Consider the following 22,732-nt stretch of genomic DNA (forward strand, 5'->3'; position numbering starts at 1 on the left):
AGACCACATTAGCTCTGTAACCCTCAGTTTTGTGATTCAGCATTACATAGATATATAACTTAAGTAATAAAAGCTAGATAGCACCAAGTTTGTGGGGACTAGCTGGAGGTCTCACATGAGTCTCAAATGAGGCATATATCCTCATGAGAGGCAATGTAGTCTGGTCTAGTGGACAGAGCCTGGGCCTGGGAGCCAGGAACCCTCTGAGTTCTAATTTGAGTTGTGCTGATGACTTGCTGTGTGCCTTCCAGCAAGTCAGTTTTTCTCTCTGTGTCTCAATGTCTCCATTTGTAAAATGGGGATACTAATACTTACCTACCCTACAGGGGTGTTGTGAGGATTAATTAGTTGTTGGTACAGCACTCTGAAAATGTAAGTAGCCATATAACTGCTAGGTATCGTCATTATAATGAGAAGCATGCAGCACCGTAAGAGAAGAAATATTCTCAAAATAGGTTATATAGGCCATTATGACCTCCTCCCCAAGAACAGCTTCTGGGTTTATTTGCGGCATCAGCAAGTATCAACATTTCAAATCTATATGTTGATACTTTGTTTTAACTGTTGGAATTTATTTCTATGCCTCCTTTTTTTTTAACTCATTGCAAATCCAGGTAAACGTATGTAATGGTCCTGCTTGGATAAACGCTTACTTTTATTATGTTTATGTTAAATAGATAAGGATCATTAGGAGGCAAGGTGACATAGTCAGTTATTTTGATTGCCTCAAGGCACTTCACCACTGAGACCTGGTTTTGAATTCCAATTGGAAATGACCCACATTATTGTAAAAGTATGAAGTTCATGTACGAGAAGCCTGAAATTCTGGTAAGTATTGAGAACTAGAATTTCCTATGACAGTGAATTGCACCTAGGCAATCCTTTTTTAATTGCACCACATAATTTAGAAATCAATGTGAAAAAGCAGGAGGGCTCATTAAAGTTACCACAACATACCAGAGGCTCACTGGTGCTGATAACCAGAGCTCCACTAAGCTATCTTAGCGGCTCTGTTAGCTAAACTCTGTTGCTAGGAATGTGAAAATGCCCACCCAAAGAGTAGAAACTCTGCTTTTATACTCATTGTACAAAGTAGGTCTCTCACCATTGTCATCGAAGTCACTGGGTCAGATCTGATCTCGCTCTCTCTCTTTTTTTCTGCATGAAATGGAAAAAATGCTCTTCATTGGTTTCTGTTTGATAGTGTTTGCCAGACAAAGTAGAATATTCACAGCACAAGCTCTACAGCTCAAGAGACCTATTCACTCAGTATTTATTTTATATGACTTTTATCCACCCTTTCTGGGTTTAAAAAAACCCAAGGAATTTACCCACTCAGATTGAGCTTTGCACCAAAATTGTCTGGGTTTTTTTGTAATGTTAATGAAATCCCAAATAGACATCCATAAAGGTCTTCAGCCACATAACCCATAAAGTGAATATTATGAGCTAACAAATAAAGGTGTTTGCCATTCCATCAGGAAATGTATACTTCCTCTTAAATAAATACAGGTTCTGTTACAGATAATTTTTGAGAGAGGTGTGATCTTGTGGTTTGAGCATAGGTTTGAGAGCTAAAAACCATCTAATGTTGAATCTGTCTGTGGCTTTGGGCTAATTACTTACATCTCTGCCTAAATTTATCCTAAAATGGGCTTAATATTTATCTGGGATACTTCCCAAAGATGTTGTAAGATTTAAATTAGTTATATTTGTAATGCTTTGAGAAGAGGACAAGTAGAATTCACCAGCACCAAGCCAATAGTTTGGCTTAGTGAACACACAAAACTTTAGGTTCACTGTATTTGAATCTCTGAGTCTGCAAAACTGAGGTGAAAACCTTTCAAGAGCAACCTTTTTTACAACAATTTGGCACTTCCTCTTTCAATTCCAGATGTAACAAGGAATTGTACAATAGGGCCGAGCCATGAAGTTCCCACTGAGGACTCACAGACCTGACATTAAAACCAATGAGATTTACCCAAATAGGAACCTCCTGATATGGCCCACAATTATATTTTGATTTGTATAGTGTATTTTACAAGCATCAGTGCATTCTAGAGAAGTGCACACCAAACTGTGTACAAGGATCATTTCACTTTACCAAGAAAGATAATGTCATCCATTCTTGAATGGAACAAAGCCTTTGTTATATGGCACCAACAAAACTACACAGTTTAAGGGAGAAGGACTTCAGAAGCCTTTCTTGAGTTAAATCCACAGGGGAATTTGGATAAGGAAAATTGAGTTGACAGAGTTGAGAGTTGGCCAGGACAGCCAGGTTAACCCCAAAGCGGTGTGAAATGTTCACAATAAAGTCTGTAACAAGGCAAAACTCACTTAGTTTCCTTAACACACAAAGTTCAGATCAAGTTTGTCAGAAGATTTTAGGTTTGTGAACCTTTTCAGATAACATTGGCTGATTATTGGTTTCATGTTAAAACCTCAGTACACCTTTATGCAATTGCCCAGGAAATTCTTTTTCATGTGCATTGGACTCTCATGGCTTGTCTGCAGGCACCATAATGTGCTCTACTGGGGTGTGATTTGTAGAGAATTGTAACATTGTGCTCTAACTGCCTATGTTTCAAACAGGGCTAAGTTAACATGCAGTGGGTACATTTTAGTTAATATCAGCAGGGTCTACATGAGTCTGTTAGAGCACAACAGGTGAGGGTGTTCTACGATTCACATCCTTCTCATTTGCATCACGGTCCATGTCGACAAGCCCTAACTTAGATGTCCAAAATATGTAGTAAAGAGAGTAATAAATAAAGAAATATAAAGGCTCTCTGGTTGCCTCTAACATATCTTATGGAGTTTCAAAAGATTAGGAATTTTTGAGAAAATGTGCTATTAAAATTTATTATTAATATTCAGTTCTTCTCATTTGTTTCTGCTAAAATGATTTGTAACTCAAAGGCAGTACTTCTTATACTTCCTGGTTTATAAGAACATTGGTTCCCATGTGCTTTACTGGTAGCAAAAAGTCTGGTACTACAGCACTGGAAATCACATGAACTTCCAGGAGTAATAAATGGATGCAACAGGTTAAACGACAGGTCTTGAAAGAGTAGCATGTAAAACATAGGAATTGCGGTATTTGATTAGTCCAGCGGTCCGTCTAGTTCAGTGTTCTGTTTCCAATAGGAGCCAGTACCAGCTGCTTCAGGAAAAAAACCTGCTCAATTAGGCGGTTATAGAATCACCCGCTCCAGGGAGAGTTTCCACATAACACCCAGTAGTTAGAAGAAGGCCAGAAGCCACCACTGTGCTGATCAAGCAACTGCATAACACAGCTCATAGAATATCACCAACTTCCTGCATCAAGACCATAACTTCTGGAAACTCTTCCAAAACTCTTGTCTATTTTATTTTAATATTTACTGTTATAATTGTATGTGCTGATAAATATCTAAACCTTTTTTGAACTCTGTTAAGTTCTTGGTTTCAGTGGCAATGAGTTCCAGAGTTGAACTGTGCAGTGTGAAACATTATTTTCTTTTATCAGTTTTGAATTTGCTACCATCTAATTTAATTAATTACATAACATAGATTTATATATACATGCTAAAAAGAGCATATTTCCATATGTGTCAGATGCTTTTCACATAACTTAAAAATACACCAGAATTAATATCTAAATATAACTAAGCTACGGCAGTAAAATTCAGTATTAAAAGCCAAAAAGCTCATATTACCCCACTCTTACAATAATTTCCATCTGCCACCATTTTCAGATTTCTAGGGAAAAAAACTTTTGCCGCATGCCCTGAAGTGAATGGCCCCTTGTTCTTGTATTTTAAAAGGAAAGAACTTCATAAATAGAATGACATTAGACTTTTAGTTTTTAGGTGTGTTGTACTGAAGGCTAGCTATGGAACAATGATGGGCATGGAGAGCTCTGTTGCCGGTGTGGTGGCATGTGGCTGGAGACAGTTCTAGGTGGAAATCATTGCTCATTGTTGGAGGGTGACAATTTTCTGGTTCTGCGTGGTATTTCTTCTGACATGCCATGTTCTGCATGTTATATTTTCCTCATTTCCTATGGTTAGTTTCTATGCTTTGCTTTGAGTTCTTTTTCTTATAACACAAAACAGTGAATGAATGTAAACTATTATATATGGTGTATGGTATGGTATATTATGAATACAGCTTTATATTGTACTTCCCTTAGTATTTTAGCTCATTGTAATAATGAGGCCATTCCCCACTTTCCTACAATAAAAACAATTAAGTTAAAAAAAAAACATGTTAAGGTTGACAAACTGTTCCAGGGATCATTGGGCAGCTTTTGAAAGATTTATCATTTCCCATCACACCCATCAAAACCGTAGTTTTGCACGGTTAAAATATATACCCAGGCGAACCTCAGTGGTACTTGCTCAGTTTTATTTTGGATTTGAACTCAAAACTCAAAGTGAACCTGGGGAGAAGGGTGCAAACCCACTGGCATGTATATTGAAACTGGAAAAAAAATGCTTCTTCAAACCCTTGTGAAGCAATATTGCTTCAATTAACACTACTTATGACCTAACTTGTGAAAAGGTTAATGGGATTTTTAATGACCTTGCGTGGTCAGGGCCTCAATTTTACATCTCCTCTGAAAGAAAATGGAAAACAGAACAAGAAAGCTATTCCAACTTCCGTGAATCTTGAAAAAAAATATCAGGTTTACAGCAAAGGTTCAGGTCATTTCCTGTTTTATCTGAAATGGTTCACTCATTCCTAATCTTGAGTCATTATGGAAGTCTGGCTGCAGCCCTAAACTGCCACTTGTGGGGTCTAACTTCAGGTTCCAGTTTCTCTTGCTTGCAGGATGGGCAAGAGCTGGTTGTACTGCAGTGACAGCATGCTCAGTGCCTGAAACAAGTATTGCTTCATAATTAGTACCTAGAGGCCACCTGCAGTTCTGTTGGCAAACACAAGGGGGAGGAAACTAGGCTGTGGAGGAAGCTGTATTCAATCCTCCTGTGCCAGCGGGATGTTCGTTGAAATACCAAATCTCTGAGGGGAGTGGAAGCAGAATAAAGAAGAGAGAGAGTAGGGATCCTTGAGGCTTTTAAGGGAGCTCAGAAGATCTCCCTGAGGGAAAAAATTTCAGTGGACCAAATTCTGCAGTCTTTGGGAGTTTTGTTTCACAAAGGACTGCTGAACTTGACTCAGTGCCCTTAGCATGCAGATGCTATTGCTCCTAACTCTTCCTGTGAATGTTGCAAAATAAGGCCTCGCTCCTGCAAAGAGCTTCATGTGGACAGACCCTTCTGCCTGTGAAAATCCCCTTTGAGGTCAATTCAGTTCCATGCCAGTGCAAAGGGCCACCTGTGCAGATTGCCAGCCAGGGCCTGTGTCATAAATATAAAGGGAAGGGTAAACACCTTTAAATCCCTCCTGGCCAGAGGAGAAACTCTTTCACCTGTAAAGGGTTAAGAAGCTAAGACAACCTCTCTGGCACCTGACCAAAATGACCAATGAGGAGACAAAGACGTTTCCAAGCGGGCTCTTTCCCTGTTATATATTTGTTAGACGCTTTGTGGTGGCAACAATAAAGTCCAGGGGGAAAAGGTAAAATAGTTTGTACCTTGGGGAAGTTTTAACCAAAGCTCGTAAAAATAAGCTTAGGGGGTTTTTCGTGCAGGTCCCCACATCTGTACCCTAGAGTTCAGAGTGGGGAAGGAACCTTGACAGCCGGCATTACCAGTTTTCATGATGAAGGGAAACAGAAAACAGTTATCCCTAGCAAAACAGAGAGGGCCTATTTCTATTAGTCCTGGGTTTTCTAAAGCCTTATTACTTTTGGAAGAATAACTGTTAGTGAGTGCCTTATTCCACTTTCCAATATGAGCTCTTCAAAGAGCTTGTTCCTTATTTCTATACCCTTGCACTGTTATGTCAGTCCAGTGGTGGCATGTCAATCCAGCTTCAGTTCTGTGCTTTTGTAAGGACGTTTTCCTTTCTGTGGACACTTGAGGCCTCTTTCATAAGCATCAAAGAGGTTATAATTTTTATTTTACAAGTTAGTAAGTTACTAAGTTAGTATTAAAATACAACCTACCATCCAGTTATGTTTTTGATTCTACTACTCATTTTAATCACACTTACATAGTGCTTTCTAGCTGAGGATCTCAAAAAGTTTTACAAACCATCTTCTTAATGAACAAATCCTGAGAACAGCCAAGTGAGGTAGGTGAGCATTATTAAGGATAAGATTTTGTCATGGTTATTTTTAGTAAAAGTCATGGACAGGTCACGGGCAATAAACAAAAATTCGTGGCAGCCGTAACCTGTCCGTGACTTTTCTGCTGCGGCTCCATGGTTTTCCCCACCACTGTGGTGGCTGGGAGCTGTGGGGTTCTCCCTCTACCCATGGCAGCTGGGAGCTGCAGGGTGACCATATTTCCCAAAGTGAAAACAGGACACCCCAGCCGCTTGCCCGAGGAATGGCCCTCCCCCCGTGCAAGTCTGTCACCTGTCACTGGGACCCTATCGAGGGGTCCCTCAAGAGTCTGTCACCTGTGGCTGGAACTTCGCAGGGGGCCCCATTGCTTGTCACTGCTGTCGCCTGTCACTGAAACCCTGCCAGGGCCCCACTGGCTGTCAGCTCCGGAGTCCTGCAGCCCCTTGGGCTGAAGCAGAGAATGTCATGGAGGTCTCCAGAAGTCATGGATTCCATGACTTCCATGACCTCCATGACACAAACATAGCCTTAAGCATTATTAATGAATTTTTGTGTTTATTTTCTGACCAGACTTTTCGGACATTCTCATCTGAGCTGCCCCATTGGCACATACTGAGTCAATGTAGCTCAAGAAAATATATTTGTAATATAAAATTAAATCTGTTTTAAAAGCTTGAACAGGCCGAGTTTAGTGATAGCAGGTTACAGATTTTTCCATGACATAAAAGCTAAGCTCACACAACCAACTATTGTTTTTGCACATTTTGCTACTGTCTTTTCTGTTTTACGGTAGTGATCCAAAAAGTGGTGTCAGACACATTCCTGTTTGAAGCTCCAACTTTTTAGTTTATAGGCCTGGTGCATGCATGCATGTAGCTTCTGAATATTTTGACCCTGGAGACTGAAAAGATTCTGTACCTGAGTGGATCTCATGGCATCTGCTGGGTTGGAGCTCAAGACTTTCTTCATTAGCTGTAGTAATATTATGACTCATTTCCTCTGTGAACTGGCTACTAGAGGGCGATATAAATGTTCTCTTCCCCAGAGCACTGCGATGCCTGCCACGCTAGTCAGTAGGTTACAAGAATTAATTAGTAAGAGAACTGCAGTGAACAAACTGTCAATATAGAAATTCATTCATCTATAGGGCCATGAGTGCCCGTTCTTTGGATTTATCCAGTATAATATATTATACAGCACTCAAGGCCTTACAAAATAACCTTAGACGAAACTGTTAATTGGATGGAAAATCTGTGTCTACATTTAGCTTGGGTATGTAACTGTAGTCTGGAGGATCCATGGATATCGACACCTGCCAAGGGACAGAAGGGTAAAACCTTTTGTATCCCTGACTCATGCCAAGAAATAAAGTTCAGTCCATTACCAGAACTCCAGTGTATCACACCCTTGTTACACAGAGGACTGGATCTTTCAGGTTACAGGCTGTAATAAGATACTGTGAAATTAGAATTTATTAAAATAATCGTATATTTTATTCCTATGGGCCATTTTTAAGCTGTGGTGTAATTGGGAGGAACTCCACTGAACTCAAAGAAGTTATACCAACGCTGAATTTTGCCCTACATTTTCATGGTTTAGCACTGGCCAGGGAGCAAAAGAATTAAATTTCTTTTCAAATGTACATTGCTTTTTCAGCATGGCCTGAATTCTGACTCCATATTCTTTGTGGGTTGTGAGTGTCTCTTTGAAAGGGTGCATTCCCTGTGGCTAGTGATCATTCATAAATGGAGGAGACTGTACAATTGCTGTGTATAATTCACACTCCTGCAAATTAAAAATGGCTACAGTCCATTGTTCTGAAGCTACTCATTACAACTGCAGGTTTTGAAAATGAAAATCTAGTCAGAAAACCCTTTCTTTGTGCATAGAAATGACACACGGACTAGATATAGCACACGGAATAGACTCAATGCATGCATATGATACAGATATATAGGCTTAGGCACATTTGTGTGGCTTTTTATATTTATTGATATTTATATATGTGAGTGTTTTTATATCTGTATATGTGTGTGTGTATGTTTATAAAGTATGTGTGTCTCTGCATATGCATACAAACACAGGGTGAATAGTGTATTACAATATGTATCCTTTGGTTACTATATAAAAATAAATGTGTATGCAGTCATGTAACTTTCCACAATTGTTTAAAAATACACGTATGCTGTATTTATGCTCAATTAATTTGGAACCTAACAATTTACTAAATCAAAAGGAGCTTTTAAGAATTGCTTAATTTAAATTGTGTGTTGCTTTAACCTAATTTTTGGGAAGCTGTTAAATATGTCTTCTTTCCTCCCTGCTTCTCCCCGCTAAAAAACACCCCAAGGATCAGTTCTCTAATATAATATTCCACTGCCAAATCTTTATAAACAAGTATAAATGTTTTAAAAGTAAAGAATACTAATCAAGAGACACAAGACATACACTGCTTAATAAATCTTGCCTTCAATTTATTTGTCTAGTATTACAAAAGCAGAGGAGATATCAATTAATATAGGCAAAGAGGACCCATAATTTATAATTAACTGGCAAGTGGTTTGTAACAAACAGCAGCACTGAATCTAATAGCCAGTAGAAAAATAACTAGTGTTGATTTGTCCCTCGGCAAATTAATAGAGTGCTTATCAATGACAGGGTTACATAAAACTGCTAAATAAATAATCATCAGTGAGTTAGAGTGAAGCAGATCTTTAACAAGCTTAATCTGAACCTCTTGACATCTGTAGACTATGAAGAGATTAAGTGCTAAGAAAGAGAAGATACAGTATATACAGTGTAAGCATGCTCAGTAGCTGTACGAGATCATGTTCTTAGGTAATGAGAAATAAAGAAACATTTTTATTACAAAATTACATTGAAAAATGATTTTCATTATAATTAGAGTGAAAATTATAAAAGATATATCAAAGAAATGCTGAAGTGGAATTAACCAGATGAGAATTGCACTTCATCTTCTAGCAATGAAAACACATCAGTGTAGTCAGATTTGATACATTTTGGTTCAAGGGTTTTTTCTCCTCTTATTGCTCACCTTTGTCCGTTTCAGATTTCTGTAACACCTGAGTGGATATTTGCTGGTAGCTTACTTGAGCATGGTATCACTATAGCTGCTCAGTGCACTAGCAGTTGACCTGATTTTCAGAATGGATCTCAGGTACTGACATTGGTATGGTATGTACTATTTCAGTTTCTAAATGTGTTATATTTTCTTAAAGGCTTTTTGGGAGCTAAGTCAATACATGGTGGTATGTCCAGCTCTTGATTAAAGGTGGTAGGAGTTAGTTCTGCATCATGGAGAGGCTATAGTTCAAATAGGGTCCAAATCTGCTGTTCTAAAGTTGGGGCACCATAGTAGGTGTAATCTTTGGATGACGGTACCTGGAGGTGTTGTGTCTGACTAAGAGGAGTGTACTGGAGAAGGTGGTTCATCCTACACCTTTAAAAAGGTGTAACTAGTTCTGTTCCCAGTGCTCAGGAGTTAGGGAGGTGGCCTTGTTCCCTGAGGGCCAATACCAGCTGGTCTCTGCCATCGCAGGAAGGCAGCTGATAGCCGATTTCTGACAGTCTCTTGTGAAGGTGATCTGAGGTGGCCAGGGAGAGAGAAGGTCTCTACACACTCTTGAGACAGACGTAAGTGAGCCCATCACATGTATATCCAGGGGAGTGAATTATTGCCATTATTTATTATTATTTGTATTACCTAAGCCCTCCGTTACTAGCACATTTTTCTTCTTTTTCTGAAAAGAAAAGTCAATTTGTGCACGTGAAAACTAATATTTTGTTTTAAAAGAAACCATAAAAACCCCACAGTAGTTGAACAATTTGGCAAAGAAACCATCTTGGAAATTTCACAATTTTTGTCTGGTGTGGAATTTTATCACCTTAGTTGCAAAATAAACCCTCTTCTCATTAATGGAAGATATTGAAGCAGCCATGGATTTAATTGGCAACTTCTGGTGAGTCGCCTCCTTTGTCCGCTCGTACCCTTCTCCCAACCTTTTTTACCCCATTCCTGTGATCTTGCTTCAGCAGGTCAAAAAGGCGCCGGTCACATCTCTAACCCAGCACATCATTGCCTTCAGCTGATCGTATTCTGGAGCATTTACCAGCCTCAGAACTAATAACTGGCCCATCAGGAATCAGAAGGAAGATCAGTAGTGAGTCTGTACTACCTCACTAATCTGATGAACACGGACTAGCCACACACCCTGAAAGAGCACCAGCTAGCTGCTTTATGAGGGGAGAGGAAACTGAAGGCCAGCTGTTGTCCTCTCAAAAGAGCTACCCAATTCAACTTTTATGTTGCCTAATGGGTGATTGTGAAAACTGCAACCAGCGTGATGGGAGACCAAATATAGTGACTGTTTGGCTGGTATTTGCCTGAAGTACATTTCTATTTGCAGGTTGGAGTTCAGTCTGGAAACCAGGGCTAATATTGCCACCCTTGCAAAAGGGCCAAGTTATCTTCAGGTGGACTGGACCTTGGTTTTACATTTCATTCATTTTTACCTAGACGAAACTGCCCTGCTGATGGAACAATACACTTGAGTATCTTGCCAGGACACTGGTTCAGTTCTGCTCAGAGGGAAGATAAACACCTATTTAATCACCAACACAACTTCCGACAGCATCCAACTTTAGAGGTCTCCTAGCCAAGTACAGACTAGGCCTAAATATGCTTAGCTTGTGAGAGCTAGGTACCTCACTTCCCCAGGACAGTGCCGTATACTTGTTAACCCTAGCAAATGGTCTGGATATGTTTTATGCACCGACATGCTTTTTCTTTATAACTACACACAATCATCACATTTGTTACCCTATTTCTCCTTCCTCGGATCTAGCAATAATCCCTCCCTGTCTTCTCTCCAAAGCCCACCAAATTGTCGTGCTGTGCTCAGTTACATAAATCACAATGGGCTACATCATTACCCATTCGCATGCTGGGAACTGAGTTTCTCTGGTGGAATTTCATAGGGCTGGTCTACACTGCACAGGTCAACATCAGGCAGCTTTTGTCGACCTGATTATGTCAGTGTCTACACTACAGCCTTCCCCTACACCAACATCATAACTCCACCTCCACGAGAGGTGTAAGGCTTATGTCGGTGTAGTTAGGACGACAGAGTGTCTGTGTAGACGCTGCCTCCTTCACATCGGCAGGAGCCATGACATTGTCAGGAAAGCCCTGTGCCCCTAGAGAGTGAGGCAGCTGGACCCTGCTCCTAGCTGGGAGCTGGGGTGAGAAGCCCAGGAGGGCTTCGGACCCCAATCCCAGCTGGAAGTCAGGGTAGCTTTGGGCCCTGATCCCAGCTGGGAGCCAGGGTGAGAAGCCTGAGGGGCTCTGCCCTCTTCCTGCCGGGAGCTGGGCAGCCTTGTCAGTGAGCTGTGAAATTGGGAAGGCTGCCTGAAGGGAGTGGTTGGGAGGTCGAGAAGTCGCGGGCAGCTGGACCCCACTCCCAGTGGGGAACAGGGAGGTGAGAAGCTTTCCCCTGCTCCCTGTGGGAAATGAGGAGCAAGGAGGGGCAGCCCGCTGGAAGCCGGGGAGCATGTGGGGCAGCTAGGCTCCTGGCAGAGAGCTACCAGAGGAGCTGAGAGACCAGGCTCTCAGCTCCCCATACTGCCCCTCGTAGGTCATTGGAAGCACTCCTGGTGAGCATGTGCACCACCAACCCAAGGAGAGTACTGTGGGCATATAGGTCAACTTAGGTTTGTAGTGTAGACATACCCATAATATCATTCTATCAGGAATACCGGATTTGCCCTTTCAATTTGCAGAAAACGCATGGAGCTTCACCCCACCTCAAACAGTGGATCCTCCAAGGTCCATGGATTCCCTCTGCCTCCTTGCTAGCTCCCACTTCATGATAGCCTCCCTTCCTACATTAGCTGCTCTACTAGGGGAACCTACCTCGCACGTTGCCCCTGGAAGCCACTGCATAGGGAGTTTTCCAATCTGCGGAGGTGGCATCTATCCCAGGGAGAGGATGAGAAAATCAACCACACGTGTCAGATTTTGGTCACATTGCTTAATATGCTACTGAAATACACTCAGATACTATGACAATGAGAACCTATACAGACTATAAATAGAATCTGAGTAGATTTAAAGCTTTCCAGACTCAGACTTAACATGCCTATAAAATACTTGTGAGTTTAGAGAAAGGACAGTTAAAATGAAGACCTGCCCTCTCCTACACCTACATGCCCCAAATCTGTGGAGGGGCAGATGTAAGGTGGAGGAAGGAGGAATGTTGTTGTGGACATGGCACGTTCCCGTTCTGCATCCTTCTGGGCTATGATCCAGAGAACTGCAGTTTCTTCTACCCCAGTAGGTGGTGTGGAGGATATGATACTGTGTTCCCCACTGCATGTGATCAGAGGCTGTTTCTGGAGTTGTTTTTTAAAGAAGATGTAGCTTCAGACGTAATTGTTGACACTGTTCAGAGATCTCTGTGTCTAAGAAGCTATCAGGAAGCTTACAGGGCATTCATCAAAATCATTCTGATGCAAACATGAATGCTCACAAGAATGAGCCTTTTTACGCTGAAATCTCCTGAAGGCTGAAAAGGGTCTAATTTATTTAAATTATCCCTATACATGTCAAGCCCCATTGTTTCCGAATGAAGCTGATATTTGTGAGTTAAAGAAAGTCTGGCTTAAATTTAACAACAAAAACAAAAAGAGGGAGAAAGTTACATTTGAAAATCTGAGTGACTGAGAAGTAGTAATCATCTGCAGTGATGCAGATGTACAAAAATACAGTTTTCTGCTATTAAGCTTTAAATGTCAGTAAATGGCAGTTTAGTAGATCATTTGCTAATAATGATTAAAATTCTCATTAAAATGTTTCCTTCATTATTCTTCAGGTAGAAATGTGTAATTCAACGATTGTTACATCAATTATACTTAAAAAGCCCATTAAAATACTGAAATATTATCTCTCGTAGCCAGAGTACTTTAAGAGTACTGTACTAATTACAAAAGGAATAAACTCTTGTAATATCACCATTTGAATTGATGCCTTATAAATTCTTAATGTAAAGCTAACATATAAAGTGTAAATCAAATATATAGATCCAATAAAACAAAACCTTTTTAATCTTGTTTTACCTTCAAAAGGATTCTGATTATTGTAATTAAATAATGCATGATATAATAAAGATCTAGAATGTGTGATTATTTCATTGGCAATTGAATATTGGTGCTTTTTATTTATGCAAGAAATTTATCATAGGCAATATGTATCAAGCATTAAAATATTGATACAATTACACCTATCCTGCTGAACCAATAAAAACCTGTGACATGGCTCTCTGCTGATGATACAACGACAGTTTGAAATCCTTGTTAAATTTTAATATTCTGATGTGCTGGGTTATGCTAATTCCGGAAAGGAATAATGACTTCTATATCCACTCTTCTGCCTTTTATTTCTAAGAGATTGCAAATCCAGCTTCAGTTAGCATGGCCAACAAGTACTGCTATTGGTCATTGTTACTGAGGAAGATTAAAAGAAAACTTTGAGTGGATTTTTTAAATGTGTTTATTTGGCCATTTGATTTTTCTGTATCTATATAATGTTAATTTTGTAAATCTGTTACAAAGACAACTGGCCTGATTCCAATCTTAAAAGAGGAGTAACTCCACTGAATTCAATGGACTTAGTGAGAGCATGCTCAAAGCCAGTGTAACCCCATTCCTGACTCACTTCCTCAAGGTTATCATTATGGTACCAAGGTGAAGGGTAAGGTGAATGATCAGCTTCATGTAGTTGTAAACAGCAATGATGTCTTAATAATGGGCCAGATCCTCAGGTGATGTAAATTGGTGTAAGTCCATTAGTTTCAGTAAGTTGTTTCTTGCATAGTATTTTCCTTCCCAAAGGATCTCAAAAAAGTTTGCAAATTAATTTAGGAGTTAATTATTATATCACTTTACAGGCAGGTAAAATGAGCTACATAGTTTTTAAGTAACTTCTCAGGGCCACATCATGAGGCAGTCCTTTGTCAGTTAACTGATATAAGACATATGTCCAGCAAAAGCCACCAGCTCAGAAATAGTGTACTGGATGTAAACGTTTACTTGCTGGTTGGTTACCATGTATATAATTGCAATTTGGAAGACGATGACACTGGAAGGGTTTGTGAAGGGTGAACCTACCACACGATTCACATATTATAATTAAGCATTTTTGACATACCTGAAAAACACAACGTATTTCCATAAAGAAATGACACGCTTCTGAATAAACTGCTGTAAGAAGATATGAAAGGACTGACAAAATGTAAAAAGAAAAGGAGGACTTGTGGCACCTTAGAGACTAACAAATTTATTTGAGCATAAGCTTTCGTGAGCTACAACCTGGCAAAATGTAGGTACTGTGTCACTCCACACCGCTATAGGTGAAAGCCCCTCTGGTGCAGAGGTCTTGCAATGTTCAGGACTTGCACAGGCCTTATGCTGACTCGCTAAACAATTGTGAATTTCACCTCGTAAAAATATGGAGACACTAACTAAGCACTTGATTCTGCGCGATGCTGAGCACCACCTGTGGGTGTTAAAAAATCCCATTACATTAAGGGGGAGCAAAGAGCACTCAGCACCTTGTAGGATGAGATCCTGTGTGTGTTTTCTTTTCAGATGTTCACCTCATGGATTCTGTCACCTTTTTAACAATCTAATGTGGGATTTTTGCTGTTGTTTTAATTCATCTGTGGTTTTTATATGGACAAATAGACATTGACTGGCTACGATATAACACAGCTGATATCATGAATGTCTACACAATGTCATATTTATATTCTTCTGTTTAGCTTAAATTATAATCAGGTTTTTATAAGAAACAGTCCAATTATAATAGGCTGGTATTATAAGGTATCTGTTCAGTTTAGATAAATATGACCAACGTGATTAAAGGGTAAAGTTTTAACTCAAATGAACATAGTGTTTTTAATTCAAGATGGAAATTTTACACAGAATAATAAAAAATAATTAATTGATTAATTAGCAAGTTAATCAATTTAAAAAAAGATGAAGTAGTAGGTGTATTCTGATGTTTGCTATTTATTTCCATTTCCCTTGCTCCCAGTTTACAAGTACCAACTATGAAGGGACTGCATAATCACAATGCTGTCACATGTCTGCCAGATTCTGAGGACCCAGTACATCAACACACTTCTAATATGCAAGCACTCAAAAGCCATTACTATTTGTATGTACATGTGTCTGTGTTTTGTGTTTGTACATATGTAGGAACAAAAAAGCCCCCAACTAATTAATGTAATGATTTTTATGTTAACAGGTAACAACATTTTCATTCTTATATTTATATGTATAATTTAATTTGGCATTTTTTTGGGTCTGTACTCAAATGTCATCTCTCTGATGTGCATAATTGGTAGATGGTTAAGAAAAAGGGCTTGATAACATTGGACCTTGTGTTTTTAATAAATAAAATTCTTGGTACTTAACACTGAAATACTACATTAATAATCTCTTTTTCTGAGTTTTGTTGTTAAAGAAGCACCTTGCACTGAAAATGTATGGCTTACAATATAGATATTTTTCCTCTATAAGAGTAGCTGATTTAGTCAGAAGGGTGACACTGAAGACTCGTCGCAGAAGAATTTTTTGCATCTTTGCAGAGTGACTTTTTTTTAATACTTTACCACAGTGGCTGTCCATCACAGTTGTTATATATGCAGGCTGAGTGAGCCCGCGGGGGATCCTAGTTATTTACACTCTTTTTCAAGCTTCGAAGCTGTTATAATCATTCGCTGTCAACTTTGTGCTGACACTGAATTTTACTTTGTGGGTTTTTTATGCTCAGTTTGGGTCTAAAATACTGGCATCCATACCCTACACTGTAATTCTATGGGTGACAGAGTTGACCAGCAATATACAGTATTACTAATAGAGACTTAGAAACCTGCTGCATATGGAGATTTTTCAGGATTTGTTGATTGTGGACAGTAAACAAAGTCCCCAGGCTTTGTGCTTTTATCCTAGTAGTGGCCCTCAGGAATAAATTGTGTACCATGTTTCATCTCATTGCATTTTCATCTTTAGAAACATGTAAATGTTATTTTCATTTCCCACAAAGTTGCAAAGTTAGAAAAGGAAAACTTTTTTCATTGCATTTTTATTTTCATGCTTGCTTGTTTTCTCTAGACCTGGGATCCATATTTGTTTCTGTGCTCATCATATGCTTGGTATGAGGCTGCATATAGTAGTGGAGCTAGTAACGGACTAATACTTCAGATCCAGATTGAAATAATGTGTTGTGTGAAATGTTGAGAATAAATTATCATGAAAGAAAGTGCAATGACAAATATATAGGGTTTTTACACCCTTTTAGGTTTAGAAAGAGATTTAAATTTAAATCCTACATTTAAATGCACTGGGGCTAGCATGCAGCAAATAAACACATTTCTTTCATGTGTTCCTTTATGAACAGGCCCCTCAACCTTTAATGACACTGCATGGAATAATTTCCACATGTTTAAAATGTGAGATGTTACTATCCAAAATACCAGCTCCAATATGAAATTTCATGTACATTGGGGCCCAAAGGGAGTGATCACACAAAATGATATGACCCTGTGCTTAACTGGACTTGAAATAAAGCTGGTCAAGGAGCTTGTGTGCTTGGCCAATGTAATAAAGTAGACAAATAATTACTGAGCAAATCAAACACACTTACACCTCAGATGATTTTGAAATATTATCTATAATCGGGCACTTCTGTGCTAGGAGGAAAGGTTAATAAAGTAATTTAAAAAAGATTGTGTGGAGTATTACAGAAACAGAAGAGGACTGGTGATCATAATTGTTAATCTCCTGAAACACCAGTTCTCTACTGCACAATGCATATATTTTAGTACAATGCTTTTTTGTGTATTCTGCTTATTACTATATTATACTGTTTAATTACCTTTTATAAAGACATATTATTTTTACTTTTACTTTTTTAAAAAAAAACAAAGTTGATGGAATTATTCTAGAAAAGAGTTTATATGCAGGTTATTTAAAGCCAAGTATGCAGAAGACTGAGATCAAAACTTATATAGCAGATAGACTATTGTTTGGACACTAAATTCCCACAAAGATGCTGTACATCATGTTGACAGGTTTCAGAGTAGCAGCCGTGTTAGTCTGTATCCACAAAAAGAAAAGGAGTACTTGTGGCACCTTAGAGACTAACAAATTTATTTGAGCATAAGCTTTCGTGAGCTACAGCTCACTTCATCGGATGCATTATATATATATATATATATATATGCATCGAAGGCATATATATATATATAAATCTCCCCACTGTATTTTCCACTGAATGCATCCGATGAAGTGAGCTGTAGCTCACGAAAGCTTATGCTCAGATAAATTTGTTAGTCTCTAAGGTGCCACAAGTACTCCTTTTCTTTTTGTACATCATGTTGTGGAATACCATAATGATATGGCCATAAGGTGTTCAGTGAAATATTCCCCCCAGTGCTCCCTTCCCATAAGCATCATAAATAAATAGATTTGGGTGTAGAATGCCACTGATAGATTAAAATATTGTTTGCTGAGTAACTGTGATTTAATTCCCCAATCTACATTTCTATTTTGTCGTAGTCTGCATATCAAGACAAAAGACACAGTTTCAAGGTAAACGAACAAAAAATTGGTTGTTTCAGTATACCTGCTTGAGCAAGAGGATCCGACATGTAACTGTAGAAACATTCTAAATCATCATCGCTCTCTCTCTCTCTGTATTTAAAGCACCTACTGCTTTGTCTCACTTCCTCTTTCTTTGCGATAGAAATGCCTTATATAGAACATTACTCACTGAGATTTAAAGCGACTTGACCAGCATAGAAAACAAGGAGTCAGACTCTGTGGTGGTGGAGTGTGGAGCAGTTGGGAATGTTGAACACTGGACACCCTCACCCAAGGTCAAATAGTGGGGCTGCAGTGCCTTTTTCTGAAAAACATGTTATCACGAGGCCTTTTCCAGTATTTTTTTATAACGCACTTTGAGGTCCTGGAATGGGAAGCACTGGGAAGTAAGCAGGAAGAACTCGAAATGCTAGTAAATAAACACAACTATGGCATAGTTGGCATCACAGAGACTTGGTGGGATAATAAACATGACTGGAATATTGGTATAGAAAGATACAGCTTGCTCAGGAAGGACAGGCAGGGAAAAAAGGGAGGAGGTGTTGCCTCATATATTAAAAATGTCTACACTTGGACTGAGGTTGAGATAGAAATAAGAGACAGACTTGTTGAAAGTCTCTGGGTACGGATAAAAGGGGTAAAAAACAAGGGTGATGTCACAGTAAGGTTCTACAACAGACCACCAAACCAGGAAGAAGAGGTGGATGTGGCTTTTTTTAAACAACTAACAAAATCATCCAAAGCACAGGACTTGGTGATGGGAGACTTCAGCTACCCAGACATCTGTTGGGAAAATAACACAGCAAGGCACAGATTATCCAAGAAGTTATTGGAAAGTATTGGAGACAATTTTTTATTTTAGAAGGTGGAGAAAGCAACTGGGGGGAGGCGGTTCTAAATTTGATTTTGACAAATAGGGAAGAACTGGTTGAGAATTTGAAGGGAAGGCAACTTGGGTGAAAATGATCATGAAATGCTAGAGTGTATGATTCTAAGGAATGGTAGGAGGGAGAACAGCACAATAAAGACAATGGATTTCAAGAAGGCAGACTTTAGCAAACTCAAGGAGTTGGAAGGTAAAATCCCTTAGGAAGCAAGTCTAAGGGGGAAAAAAATGAAGACAGCTGGCAGTTTTTCAAAGAGACATTATTAAGGGCACAATAGCAAACTATCCCATTGCGTAGGAAAGATAGGAAGTATGGCAAGAGACCACACTGGGTTAAGCACGAGATCTTCAGTGATCTAAAACTCAAAAAAGAGTCCTACAAAAAGTGGAAACTCATTCAAATGATAAAGGATGTATATAAACAAATAACACAAGTATGTTGGAACCAAATTAGAAAAGCCAAGGCACAAAACGAGATCAAACTAGCTAAGAACATAAAAGGAAACAAGAAAACATTCTACAAATACATTAGAAGCAAGAGGAAGACCAAGGGCAGAGGAGGCCCATTACTAAATGAGGGGGGAAAGACAATAAAAGAAAATGTGAAAATGGCAGAGGTGCTAAATAACTTCTTTGTTTCAGTTTTCACCAAGAATGTTGGTGGTGATTAGACGTCTAACATAGTGAATGCCAGTGAAAATGAGGTAGGATCAGAGTCTAAAATAGGGAAAGAATAAGTCAAAAATTACTCAAACAAGTTAGATGTCTTCAAATCACCAGCTTCTGATGAAATGCATTCTAGAATACTCAAGGAGTTGACTAAGGACATATCAGAACCATTAGCAATTATCTTTGAAAAGTCATGGAAGACAGGAGACATTCCAGAAGACTGGAAAAGGGAAAATATAATGCCCAGCTATAAAAAGGGAAATAAGGACAACCTGGGGAATTACAATCCAGTCAGCTTAACTTCTGTACCCAGAAAGATAATGGAGAAAATAATTAAGCAATCAATTTGCAAATACCTAGAAGATAATAAGGTGATTAGTAACAGTCAGCATGTATTTGTCAAGAACAAATCATGTCGAACCAACCTGATAGCTTTCTTTGACAAGGTAAAAAGCCTGGTAGATGGGGGGAAGCAGTAGATGTGGTATATCTTGACTTTAGTAAGGCTTTTGATACAGTCTTGCATGACCTTCTCATAAACAAACTAGGGAAATACAACCTAGATGGAACTATTATAACGTGGGTGCATAACTGGTTGGAAAATCATTCCCAGAGAGTAGTTATCAGTGGTTCACAGTCATGCTGGAAGGGCATAATGAGTGGGGTCCCACAGGGATCGGTTCTGTGTCTTATTCTATTCAATATCTTCATCAATGGTTTAGATAATGGCATAGAGAGTACACTTATAAAGTTTGTGGATGATACCAAGCTGGGAGGGGTTTCAAGTACTCTGGAGGATAGGATTAAAATTCAAAATGATCTGGACAAACTGGAGAAATGGTCTGAAGTAAATAGGATGAAATTCAATAAGGACAAATACAAAGTACTCCACTTAGGAAGGAACAATCAGTTGTACACATACAAAATGGGAAATGACTGCCTAGGAAGGAGTACTGTGGAAAGGGATCTGGGGGTCATAGTGGATCACAAGCTAAATATAAGATAACAGTGTAATGCTGTTGCAAAAAAAGTAAACATTCTGGGATGTATTATCAGGAGTATTGTAAGCAAGACACTAGAAGTAATTATTCCATTCTACTCCATGCTGATGAGGCCTCAGCTGGAGTATTGTGTCCAGTTCTGGGCGCCACTTTTCAGGAAAGATGTGGACAAATTGGAGAAAGTCCAGAGAAGAGCAACAAAAATGATTAAAGATCTAGAAAACATGACCTATAAGGGAAGATTGAAAAAACTGGGTTTGTTTAGTCTGGAGAAGAGAAGACTGAGAGGGGACATGATAACAATTTCCAAGTACATAAAAGGTTGTTGCAAGGAGGAGGGAGAAAAATTGTTCTTCTTAACCTGTGAGGATAAGACAAGAAACAATGGGCTTAAATTGCAGCAAGTGCAGTTTAGGTTGGACATTAGGAAAAACTTCCTAACTGTGAGAGTGGTTACACTCAAATAAATTGCCTAGGGAGGTTGTGGAATCTCCATCATTGAGGATTTTTAAGAGCAGGTTGGACAAACACCTGTCAGGGATCATCTAGATAATACTTAGTCCTGCCTTGAGTGCAGGGGACTGGACTAGATGACCTCTCAGGGTCCTTTCCAGTTCTATAATTTTATGATTCTATGTTGTTCTTATTATTTTATTACATAAATAACTACATTATGCCATTTACAAAATATAGTTTACTGTTCTTCTAGGAATAGGTTGGGGCAAATATATAGGTGAAAACTAACCTTTTCGAAAGTGCTTGCGAAATTTGATCCAAGGCATGAATTTGCTATTTCTTCTGATGAACACAGATCATCGTGGCATCATTTTCAAACTCCTGCTTTTTTGCAAAATGGTGAATTTTCAAGAATTTGGCTCAGATCTACATTTTCGATTTCTGCAGAAATTTTTTTTGCCCTTTTCTCTGCCTGCAAAAAAAAGAAGAAGAAAAAAAAGCCTATTGTCAATACCAATAATTCAGGACAAGAACAAAAATGTTGTGGCTTTGCTTGAAAGCATGATTTTTCACTGAATTTGATGGCAGAAGTGAGTTATTTCATATTACTCAGTTATTGTTAGTATCCCCGTAAAAAAGCTGCATGCCTCTGAACAAGAGAAAATCAAGCTTTGGGTAGGGCATATAATTTGATAACTCCACAAGTAGGCAGACATCTTAAAGTATTCCCCATTATAAAATCAGCATTTGCCAACAGTTATCACAGGGAAGTCTGAGAATATCATATTTCTCCCTATAATTGGAAAATAAGGTAACAGTGGTAACTGTGTGTGGTCTGAATTGCGCTGCAGAATGTGACACTGTGTGATAGCAATTGGCAAAATGTTGACTTCATATCAATTTCTTCTGTACTGTGTTATGTCACTTGCCTCATGAATGGCTGTATCTGGAAATATTATAACACCTTCTTGCATATCTTACTTCTAAAGAAGACTCCTTCACTCCACTTCATTGGTTTTTCTAGGTGGAGTACCAACAATATAAAAATTCTAGTAGACAATTATTATCGATTTATGTTTCCCAGTAACTGTGCTGTGGATATGAATAATGGTTTAAATTGAAAAGTATCTACCCCAAACAAGTTTGACTTTTGTAAGCCCCCCCACTGCGTATAATTCCGAAGATGTCTCAAATGTGAAATCTTGGCTCACATCAATTAATGTGGACATCGATTATGGCTCTCCTTCTTTATTTTTTATTTTTTTAATTCACCTATGTGACTAATTTTTATATAGTCAGCTCCCCCCCTTTTTTCAATAAAAACATCAGAGTACACTGTGCAATTTTCTCATCTGTACATTGCTACACTAAGGTGAGTTTTTCTGTAACATTTTGTAGACATAAATCATACAGATGATACAGATGGAGGAAAAACAGGATAACACTTGTGTGGGCTTTACATAATTAAGGTCAGAGCAGAAAACAATATGACTTTTTTTGAAAATGGGGGTATAGAATTTCACACTCTGAATAACTTAGATGCAATACACTGAACAGGTTAGAAAAGTAATATAGTCATAGTAATTACTTTCATCTGGAAAAATATTTCAGTCAGCAATGACTAGCAATAAAGTAAAATGATCACCTTTACTATATCTATTACAAAAACAATTGTCTAAAATAAGAGTGGTTTAAAATATCCACTGGAATATAAAGCATCAGTCCTGGAGTCACACATGACTCCTCTGTTTTCATAGGCTGTAGTAATCTCAAAACAATTTACTTGAAAGGCAGGGCCTGGTTTCCAAACAATGGAGGAAAAATTACTTCAATTAAGGATTTATAAATAAAAAGAAT

Source organism: Lepidochelys kempii, chromosome 3 (assembly GCF_965140265.1).
Source record: "Lepidochelys kempii isolate rLepKem1 chromosome 3, rLepKem1.hap2, whole genome shotgun sequence".
NCBI lineage: Eukaryota > Metazoa > Chordata > Testudines > Cheloniidae > Lepidochelys > Lepidochelys kempii.